The following is an 11,957-nucleotide window of genomic DNA, read 5'->3' on the forward strand; positions in this document are numbered from 1 at the left end:
AGGTTTGTACCTCCAACACTGGCCTGGTATTCCCCAGGGCTACTGCTAGCACATATAGCATCTTTGTGAAAATTAGGAAACAGGCATTGCCTCTGGGCTAACCAGTTAAGGAAAGGCTCACTTTCCTCTGAGCTGGCAGTGTTGGGCCAGTACTTGGCATGATAAGTAGAATGTGGACAAGATTTTAGCTCCCTTTCATGCTTCTTATACCATACAACCTGCGCAATTATACATAGCAATCCTGAGGAGTCCCTGTCGCAATCCATCCTTCCCATCATCACCAGAGTTCTTGCTCTGAAGCACACATCAGACCATGGCACTCCCTAGCTTGAAACCTTTCAGTGGCTCCCCATCACTTAGATCTGCACTAACAGATACACTAGCCAGTAGTCACATGTGGCTCTTAAGCATTTGAAGTGTAGCTAGTTCAAATTGAGATGCACTATAAATGTAAAATACATGCCAGATTTCAATGATTCAGTACTAAAAAAGAATGTAAAATATGTCATTAATAATTGTTTATATTGATTACATGTTGAAATGATATTTTTATATATTTGCTTAAATAAAATATAATATTAAAGTTGATATTGTCTGTTGCTTTTTTCTTTTTTTAATGTGGTTATCAGACAATTTAAAACTGAATATGTGGCTCACATTATTTTTTTTTCCTTCTAGTTTTATTGAGATATATTGGCATACAGAACTGTATAAGTTTAAGGTGTACAGCGTGATTTGACTTACACACAGCATGAAATGATTACCACGATAAGTTTAGTGAACATCCATCATCTCATATAGATGCAAAATAAAAGAAAAAGAAAAAATTTTCCCTTGTAGTGAGAACTCTTAGGATTTACTCTCTTAACATACAGCAGTGTGAATTATCTTTATCATGTTGTACATTACATCCCTAGTACTTATTCATCTTATAACTGAAAGTTCGTACATTTGACCACCTTCATCCAATTCTCCCTACCCCCACCTCCCTCCTCTGGGAACCACAAATCTGATCTCTTTTTCTATGAGTTTGTTTGCTTGTTTGTTTTTGAACCATAATTGACCTACAACACTGTGTTAGTTCCTGGTACACAACATAGTGATTCGGTATTTCTATACATTTGAAAATGATCACCACTCACATTATATTTTTAATAGACAGTACTGGTCTAGGTAAAGTCCAAACTCCTGACTTTGACACAAAAGCACATCATATTCTCATCTTTGCTTCTTCTATAGCCTTATATACCCTCCAGTCTTCCTCCTTTCTCCCCACCCCTCCAACACATGCATACACACACTCTTTCATCTGGCTTACAACCACTTTAAATACGTTTTCATTCCTTTTCCTACCTTTTGCTTTTGCACAAGCTTTTTCCTTTTCCTCAGATGCACTTGTCTCCCCTGGGTCTTAGGTTCCTCGTGTCTCAAATTTTAAGAGCCATAGATAATCTCTAGCATTCCTTCCAGGCCAGTGGTTCTGCAACTTGGCCTCAAAGTAGTACACAGTGGTATAGATAATTCAATAGTCATTGACATTTGCATTCAACGTAAGAAATAATAATATATACTGTGCACTAGAGGCCCACTGTGTTCCAGGCTCTGTTCCAATTGCTTTCCATACCACTTAACCTCATTAGCAATCCTATGAGATGAGTACCATCATTATTCCTGTTTTACACATGGGGAAAACCAGGTTCAGAGAAGTTAAGTGATTTGCCAAGGATACTGGAGACTTCAGAGTTTCTGCTCTTAACATCTATACTGTGTTTGAGAAGCTGGGAATTGATAGCAATTTCAGCTGAAGGAATCTACACAGTGAAAGAAATGATCAGGAAAAGATGACAAGCTGCCCAGATCTCTTATCCTGTTCTTGCTCTTTCAACATTCAGCTGCCTCGTCCTTCTCTAACACTGGAAGACTGGTGTCTCTACCTGTCACTGTCTGACTTTCCTTCCAGGTTTATATTCCCACAGAACCTCAATCATGGAGGCCCAGGCTACAGCTCAGGATGGCTGCCCATGTACACCACTGGACGCTTCCTCTCTGCCCTTGCTCAGCTGTCCCAAGAGTCCAAACGGTCTGGTCAGAAGGGGATTCTCAATATTTTTCAGGCCCCTCTCTTTAGGTTCAGGGATTTCCCTGAATTCTCTGGAATTAGGTTGCCTCATCATAGGTAAACACAGAGGAAATGTGCAAATAAAAGAGCAGAAGCACATTCATCTAATCGGGTCTCTCTTCAACACACACTCACACTCTTCTCACTCACACACACTTTTTTAAAAAATCATTCTAAAAACAACCTAACAGCAACATTAAAGAGGAGTTGTGGGAGAAATCATCTGAAGTGATTTAATAGAAAGGCTGTGGAATGTGCCAGACCTGGGTTCTGCTCCTGGCTTTGCTATGTGACCTTCAGCAAGATAACCTCTGTCTGAGTCTTCTGATAAACTGTTGAGCCCCCTCCATCCCTTCAATCCCCCACCATGTATCCAACCATCTAGCCCTCCTGCTTTGGATTCTTCCACAAACCCAGGCATTCAGCTTGCTTTTCTCTCCTTCAGGAGCTGTCAGCCTTTGCTCTTTGTCTTGAGGTTCAGCTTTCGCAGGATTGACTGAGATGTGGAATCCAGGCCTGCAGTCCCCGCTTCTTTGCTGCCCCCAGAGACAAGGGGCCATGGCCTGGCACCTGGGAAACTTTTACTAATTTGATACTCATGATTTTCATTCAAAGGTTTTGCTGTCAGCCCCTTCAGGGAAACAGAGGGGTTAACAAAAATCACTAAAACTGGAATATTGACAAAATTTCCAGAATCTTAGAAAGTACTCCGAGTCCCTGCCCCTGTTGTTTTGTCCCTACGTCTCTTGCTAGATGCTTCCTTGAAGCCCCAGAAGCCTTCTGTTCAGTTTTATCTCTCAGGATAGAGCTCAGCAATCCTCTCATTTGTCGCTGACTAGCTGTGTGGTACTGAGCAGGTCATTTACCCTGAGCCTCAGGGGATGTAATATCTCCTACTAATATTTCCCCTTATGCTTTCTTCTTCTTTTGTTTTTCTTTTCTTTTTTTTTCTTTTTCTTCTTCTTTTTAATCTTTCTCTGTCTCATTGCTCCCCTCACCTGGAGCACTCTCCCCAACTCCCACCCAGGCTTTGTACTGCTGGCAGCTTAATCTTTAGGTCTCAGCTGAGGTAATGCCTCCTGAGACAGGCCTTCGCTGTATACCGAATCTAAAGTAGGCCCTCTGCTCATTACTTTCTCTTGATATTTCTTCTTCCTGTTAGTTATCACAATTTGAAATTATGTATTTACTTTTCTGCTTATTTATTATCTGTCTCATCCCTAGACTGGGAGCCTTAGGAAGGCTGGCACCGTATGCCTTGTTCCCTGTTTGGGTACCTGTATAGAGATGGTAGTTATTCACGCAAAACTACAGTGGCTGAACTCTGGGAGGGCATTTTGTATTACCTGTGCTTTCTCTGGTTCTCACAAGCAATCCAGTTGCATCAAGACTTTTATTTTTAAAAAATTAGAGGTGGAGAACAGAATCTACTGAAGACGTGGAGAGACTAAGGGAAGGGTCATATTTTCCTATCTCTCCCCTGCTTCTCTCCCAAGCCCTGTCCTCTGTTTTCCCCACACTCCAAATTCCTCTCTGTCTACTAACAGAATTGCTCTCTCTCCTCTACCTTTGCCTCAGTTTGATGCCCTCAGGAGACTTTCTTTTTCTGCAGGTAATTAAATTATGTATAAAAGGACATTACTGAGAAGGTTAAACAAAGCCTCCTTTGTTGCTTCCCCCGGCCCCCATCCCATTTTTCCCAACACCCACCAGAAGCTAATGGTATTATGAATTTAATGTGTAAAGTTTTGATTCAAGATTGTGGCCTTCCTGAGGACAATGACCACTCTTTCATCCTTCAGATCCTCTGCCCCAAGCACAGGGCTCAGAAAGTATTTGAGGAATGAAAGGAGGAGTGGACTTTCTGTTCTGTCTTGAACACTAATTATTGATTGACTTCCCAAGGAGGGGGAAGCTGTCCTGTGAGGGGCACAAGGGCAGTGCCTACCCTTCAGGTACTTATGATCTGAATGAGGAGAGAAAAGAATGCATAAGATAGCATATTCTCCAGGTCAAATGAAGAAACCAACTAGCATTGTTGGAGTTCAGAGGAAAGACTACCCTGGAGGCCTCAGAGCTAAGGTAGGATTTAAGTTGGGTGTTAAAGAAAAGAAGGTCTTAATCAGAGAGTGAGTGGGGAGAACATTAGGAGAAGAAAGCAACCCAAGTGAATCTGTGAGGTAAGGAAAATAAATACCTCCCTGGGCACACCAGTGTCTAGTAGATTTCTTCCTTACATACCATCATCTACCATTAGCTGCCAGTCTGCAGCTGGAGTCCCCAGGGCAGCCTGTTATTCTAAAGCAGCTTCTCTGGTCACCTTTTGGGGATTTGTGAATGCCATCTTACAGGTTACTAGTTTCATAAGTAGCCCTAAATTATATTATAGATATGTTATATGAATCCAATGGGTGTGCACTGAGGTATAAGATGGGCTGCTGCACAAGTAGGGCCTATACAGAAGTTTTCATAAGTATTACTTTATATTTTATTTAACAAACATATAGCATTTACTAGTGCTAGGCATTGCGCTAAGTACTTTAAAATATTAACTCATTAACAGATACCAACCTCATATTGACCTATGAGGTAAGTGCTATTATTACCCTCATTTCAGAGATGAGTAAACTGAGGCACAGAGAGGTTAAGTCACTTACTCATGGTCACACAGCTGATAAGCAGCAGAGCTGGGATTCAATCCTTTCTTTTTTTTTTCTTTTTTGGTTTTTATAACAGCTTTTTTGAGATATAACTCATGTGACATACAATTCACCCCTTTCCAGTGAATAATTCAGTGGTTTTCAGTTCATTCACCAGGTTGTACAACCACCACCTAACTTCTTCACCACCTCAAAAAGAGACCCTGTCCCCGTTAGCAATCACTCCCCATTCCCCGACCCCAGCCCCTGGCAACTGCTGATCTCTTTCTACCTCTTCTGGACATTTCACATAAATGGAACCACACACTATTGTGGACTTTTGTGTCTGGCTTCTTTCACTCAGCATAAAGTTGTTTTTTTTTTAACTGAAGTACAATTGATTTGCAATGTTTCAGGTGTACAGCAAAGTGATTCGGTTATATATATATATATATATGTATTCCTTTTTCAGATTCTTTTCCATTATAGGTTATTACAAGATATTGAATATAGTTCCCTGACAGTAGGGCCTTGTTAGCATAAAGTTTTTAAGGTTCATCCATATTGTAGCTTGTGCCATAAATCTTCATTCCTTTTTATGGCTGAACAACAGTCCATTGTACATAGGGACCACATTTTGTTTCTCTAGTCATCATGGACGTTAGTTTTTCATAATCCTTGATTTGTCTATTTTTCTATACTAATCCACCTGTCTGTCCAATAGAACTTTCCAATGTTGGAACGTTCTAGATCTGCACTGTCTAATGTGGGAGCCACCAGCTACATGTGGCTACTGAGCACTTGAGATGTGGCTAGTGTGGCTGAAAAGCACCTTATTTAATTATACTTGAGTTTAATTACTTCAAATCCTGTGGGATGGACCACAGTCTATAGCTGCAGAGGAGCTATGATAGATTGATCAGAATCGGAGGCTCGATTCACGAGTCACTATGAGACTGTGCGGCCAAGAAAGGACACTCCAAGCAACCTGAAAAATAACCCCCCCCAGCTCTAGGAGGTCTGCTCCCTGCACGGTCATGATGAAATACTGCACAGGGGTCTCGGCCCCTGGTCCAGCCAATCACAAAAGGGATCCAAATTCTGGAAGAAGTCACACATTGGCCCTAACCAGAAGGCTGAAGCTACCTATCATGATGTTGCAATTGCTACAGACCTGAGTGGCTGAGGAGGAAGGGAAACAGAGGTAAAAAACTGCTGGATTACTTATGCCTGGCTCCAGGCCAGGCCCAGGAACAGTGGTGAGGAAATAGGAGGGCGTTCCCTTGTGTGATGAGTTATTTACATCCACTCCCCCAACAGCAGCTGCCTGTGCTCCCACAGCACAGCAAGGGCTCCTTGGCCTGAGAACAAGGTTGGTGGAGCTGGGACTTCTTGTTCCTCAGAGACAAAGCGAACCCAGAACTGACCAAAGTGAGGCACAGATGCGCACCTGAGGCCAGCACAGGGGACAGTCACGGCTCAGAGAAGACAGAACAAGCCCCTCGGTATGAAGTGCCCAGGGAGCCTGGCAGCTCTTCAAGGGGATACCCATCTGCAATCCAAGATCCAAAGGTTTTTACGCAATTTGGCACTCAAGTTCACTTGGAGGCAAAGCTGACCCACACCAGCGTGTGTGACTGTTACCACTCTGACGCTAAAAGTCACTGAACGCAGGCTCTGACTCAGCCCTTGTCAACACCATATACCTAAAACCCAAAATTCTGAGTTCTGTAATGTACCCAGCCCCAAGGTTTTCAGGAAAGGGACTAGGCCAGTATCGGGTCCTCCCAGCTACATTTAAAGCTCTCCAAAAAGGGTTTATTTGTTTTCCTCAGGACAGCTCCTCCAGATACCAAGAAGGACTGCTGTTTCAATGGAAGGATTCGGGAAGGGGGTGTACTCCTAGGGTATCCTTGGCCTTCAGAGACTGCTGCAGGCAGACGCCACAGAGAAGAACACAGGTGGAGCGCCTGCATATCAACCCAGGAAGATGCACCTGCGTGCCTCCCACAGGCCAGAGGAGGCATGGGAAGGCAATTCTTGGAACTCATAGGGTAGTGCTTCCAGGAACATCCGCCAATGCTAGGTTTACATGCAGGGTGGCTTTCTTTTCAGGATGATATGAATGATAAGCCTTGTGTTCTAAGTCAGGCCCCAGACACTCAATCTTCCCGAACTCCCATAAGGTGTACAGGATAAAAAGGATTTCACCTAAAAGGTATCAGTCACTAGATACAGTTCTTCATTCAACAAAAATATAAGGTATGTACCCTGTGTGCCAGGTACCAGGGCAGTCCTAGGACACGGTGAGTCCTAGACCCTGCACTCACAGGAATAGACAGATGGCAGAGGCCAGGCGCCATCATGGATGCAGTGAGAGCAGCAGCCGCACAGACAGAGTGCCCCCGCCCGGGGCCTGTGGGTGCAGGGTTTCCTCCCTGAGCCAGGACAGGGTGTGGAGGGGCATCATGGAGCCTGGATGTGGGTTACTGGCTTGCAATCTTCTCTCTCCGGAGCTTTACTCTGCTCACCTGTCTTTTCCTTGATCTCACAGAGCACAATGAAGAGAGCAGGCTTCATCCCATGGCAATTCAGAGCATGCTTTCTGGCCCGCGCCTCCTCCAGGCTCCGGTCGGTGATGGCCATGATCTGCTGCAGGACGCCGCCCGCATCGGGGCGCGGCAGGGTCCCAGGCGCCCGGCGCGGGGCGGGGGACGGCGGCGCGGGGTGTGGCGGGCGCTTAACCTGGAGCCGCCGAGCCTGGAGAGCTCGAGCTGACGTCATAGACAACTGCCCCCATCTGTGCGGCGCGCCCTCAATCAATTCTTAACCATTATGCTCTAGTGCCTCTCTCTATAAAAATCCTGGATGGATGGTTGAATTAAGATCCTTTAAGTCTAGAAGCTGCAAAGATAGTACCAAAAATTCACCCTGTTTCCCCTTATATTAGCATGTTACATAACTGTGGCCCTTGTGTCAAAATTAAGAAACCAACATTGTTACATTACTGTAAACTGAACTACAGAATTTATTTGTATTATACCAGTTTTTCCACTTATGTTCTTTTCTGTTCCAGGCTTCAATCCAGGCTACCATTTTGTATTTAGTTATCATGTCCTCTTAGTCCCCTCTGGTCTGTCAGTTTGTCATTCTCCTTGGTTCTCATGACCTTGACAGTTTTGAAGAGTACTGGACAGGTATTTTTGTAGAATGTCCCTCAATTTGGGTTTGCCTGATGTTTTCCTAATAAGTAGACTGGGGGTGACTGGTTTGGAGGAAGAACACCACCGAGGTGAAGTGCCCTTCTCATCTCATGGTATCAGGGAGGGCATGACATTCACATGACATCACTGGTGGTGTGAACTTTCATCACCTTTCTAGTTAGTGTCTACCAGATTTCTCCATCAGAAAGTTACTACGTTTCCATTTCTATACACATCTCTATTCTGTACACATACTGGTTAGAAGTGAGTTATTAAGTCCAGCCCAGAGTCGAGGGGGAGGGTGTTAAGCTCCACCACCTAGAGGAAGGGAATACATATATTATTTGGAATCATTCTGTATGAAAGATTTTTTCCCTTCTCCTCTATTTATTTATTTGTTAAATCATTTATTTTTATCAGTATGGACTCGTGTGTTTCATACTTTGGGTTTTTATTTGGATTATTATTGACTATTTTTAAAATATATATCCTTCCTGTACCTTTAAAAGGTTATTGGCTTGAAAATCCAGAATTCCTTATTGTGGATTTGTTTGAAGTAGGGACTATCTGAATTAAGTTTGAGGGAGTGTATGTGTGCATGCAGATGAGGAAATTAAGTGATGTTATGTAAATTGACCATGCTTATATAGTATGTGATGGAATCTCATACAGGAATGGTGTCTACAGAATCCTAATAGTAGGTCTCCATCCTCTGCTTAAGCACCTCTTGTGACATGAAGCTCATTACCTCATAAGACAGCTCTTTTGATGTTGAGTCTGCTCTACTCCTAGTGGGATTGCAGTCATCCAGGTAGTGGGATTGCAAGAGAGGAAGGGAAATGATGGCCATGGGAAGAGCAGAATATGACAGAGCAGTTGGCAAGAAAAGGGATTTGATTAGAGGAAGTGGTGACTGAGTCTAGGATGAAGCAGCTAAAAACTGATGTGTCTCGGGACTTCCCTGGTGGCACAGTGGTTAAGAATCCGCCTGCCAATGCAGGGGACACAGGTTTGATCCCTGGGCCAGGAGGATCCCACATGCTGCGGAGGCACTAAGCCTGTGCACCACAGCTACTGAGCCTGTGCTCTAGAGCCCGTGAGCCACAACTACTGAGCCTGCATGCCACAACTACTGAAGCCCGTGAGCCTAGAGCCCGTGCTCCACAACAAGAGAAGCCACCTCAATGAGAAGCCCGCGCACCGAAACGAAGAGTAGCCCCCGCTCGCCGCAATAGAGAAAGCCTGCATGCAGCAACGAAGACCCAATGCAGCCAAAAATTAATTAATTAGTTAATTAATTAAAAAAAACTGATGTGTCTCCCTGGATTTCAGGGAAGTATTAGGTTGGCAAAAAAGTTCGTTCGGGTTTTCCATAATATCTTACTTTTTGGCCAACCAATAGTTGTCTACCAGGCTGACAAAACATATACAGAGAGAACTTTTAGTGACTACTCCCCCACACCCCATGCCCATCTAGACCCTATTCTTCTCCCCCAGTGGACAACCTTCAGTTATTGTATTACTCCTTTGCCCATCCCCAATACATCCATTCTTAGATATAAACTCTATTCATTAATTCAACAAATATTTCTTGAGCACCTACTATATATGCCACAGGAACTATTCTAGGTACCACAGATGAGTTGGAAGGGTAGTGTGTGCGTGCATGTGTGTAGGAGGTGAAGCAAGCCCTTCTATTGCTCTCTTTTATTTGGATTAAATTATTTCTCATTCCTTCTATCCCTGATATGATTTTTAAAACTCTTTGAGATGTAATTCACGTGTCACATATCATACAATTCACCCATTTAAAGTATATGTACAGGCAACTCAAGATGGCGGACGAGAGTGATACAGCAGTGAAGCCCCGGGCACCTCCAGTGCATTCCAGAAATGCAGCCAGAAATGCAATGGAAATGGCCATGAGCACTGCAGCGATTGCAAGAATGAGGAGGACAACAGCTACAACGAGGTGATTTGAGTCCAGCCAATGACACTGGAGCCAAAAAGAAGAAAAAGAAACAAAAAAAGAAGAAAGAAAAAGGCCGTGAGACAGATTCAGCCCAGGATCAGCCTGTTAAGATGAACTCTTTGCCAGCAGAGAGGATCCAGGAAATACAGAAGGCCACTGAACTTTTTTTGGTGGCTCAAGGGACCTGCAAAAACCATGGAGGAGGCTAGCAAGTGAAGCTACCAGTTCTGGGACACGCAGTCCGTCCCCAAACTGGGAGAAGTTGTGAACATGCACGGTCCTGTGGAGCCTGACAAAGACAACATCCGCCAAGAGCCCTACACCCTGCCCCAGGGCTTCACCTGGGACGCCTTGGATCAAGGGGACCGTGGTGTGCTGAAAGAACTATACATCCTCCTGAACAAGAATTATGTGGAATCCATGTTGTCAAATTGGACAACATGTTCCAATTTGATTATTCCCCAGAATTTCTTCTGTGGGCTCTCCGGCCGCCTGGCTGGCTCCCCCAGTGGCACTGTGGTGTTTTAGTGGTCTCAAGTCAGAAACTGGTTGGATTCATCATCGCCATCCCAGAAAACATCCGTATCTATGACACAGAGAAGAAGATGGTAGAGATCAACTTCTTGTGTGTCCATAAGAAGCTGCACTCCAAGAGGGTGGCTCCAGTCCTGATGCGTGAGATAACTCAGAGGGTTCACCTGGAGGACATCTTCCAAGCTGTTTACACTGCTGGGATGGTATTACCAAAGCCTGTTGGCACCTGCAGGTACTAGCATCGGTCCCTAAACCCACGGAAGCTGATTGAAGTGAAGTTCTCCCACTTGAGCAGAAATATGACCATGCAACGCACCATGAAGTTCTACCAACTGCCAGAGATTCCCAAGACAGCTGGGCCACAACCAATGGGAAAAAAGGACATTCCAATAGTGCACCGGCTCCTCACCTGGTACCTGAAGCAGTTTCACCACATGCCAGTCAGGAGCCAGGAGGAGGTGGAACATTGGTTCTACCTCCAGGAGAATATCACTGACACTTTTGTGGTGGAGAGTGCAAATGGTGAGGTGACAGATGAGCAGAGCTTTTATACACTTCTGCCTACCATCATAAACCACCCGACCCACAAGAGTCTAAAGGCTGCTTATTCTTTCTACAATATTCATACCCAGACCCCTCCTCTAGACCTCATGAGCAATGCCCTCGTTCTCACCAACATGAAAGGGTTTGACATGTTCAATGCAGTGGATCTCATGGAGAACAAAACCTTCCTGAAGAAGCTCAAGTTCAGCATAGGGGACAGCAACCTACAGTATTATCTTAACAATTGGAAGTGCCCAGCATGGGGGCAGAGAAGGTTGGGCTGGTGTTACAGTAACCAGTTGCCAGTGAGATTCTGGATAAAGCCACTGAGAATTCAAACCAGGAAATGGAGCCCCACCACTTGTTGGTCCAATTTTCACAAACGTGAGAATCTCTGGCAAGGGGAGCAGAACTGAACTGGCTTTACAAACCACCACTGAATTTGACGATTGTTTTGCAGTGGCATAGGCTGTGTGATGTCACCTCTGGCCATGTCTCTGGTCTCCCTGTTTTTTAATTAATCACATCATTATGCAGCCGTGATCAAGGGAATGTAACTGCTGAAAACTAGCTCATGATTGGCATATTATGGAGTTAATGGGTTAATAATAAAAGTATATATATATATATATATATATAAAGTGTATGTACAGTTCAATGGTTTTTAGTATATTCACAGATATGTGTAAACATCACAGTTAATTTTAAAACATTTTCATCACATCAAGAAGAAACCATTTAGCTATCATCCCTCTATTTCCTCAGTCCCTCCTCCCAGCCCTAAGCATCTACTAATCTACTTTCTGTCTCTATATGTTTCCCTTTTCTGAATTTTCATATGAGTGGAATCATATAGTATATAGTCTTTTGTGACTGGCTTCCTTTACTTAGCATAATGTTTTCAAGGTTCATCCATGTTGTAGCATATGTATCAGTACTTCATTCCT

General features: G+C 44.0%; 1 pseudogene; it reads left to right on the forward strand.

The window, feature by feature from the left end:
• The first annotated feature begins 9,742 nt into the window (after positions 1-9,742).
• LOC111169502 (glycylpeptide N-tetradecanoyltransferase 1 pseudogene) lies at positions 9,743-11,526 on the forward strand (annotated as a pseudogene).
• Positions 11,527-11,957: the final 431 nt, after the last annotated feature.

Source organism: Delphinapterus leucas, chromosome X, assembly GCF_059928025.1.
Source record: "Delphinapterus leucas isolate spDelLeu-1000000601 "Yukka" chromosome X, BTC_Dleu_Yukka2, whole genome shotgun sequence".
Lineage (NCBI taxonomy): Eukaryota > Metazoa > Chordata > Mammalia > Artiodactyla > Monodontidae > Delphinapterus > Delphinapterus leucas.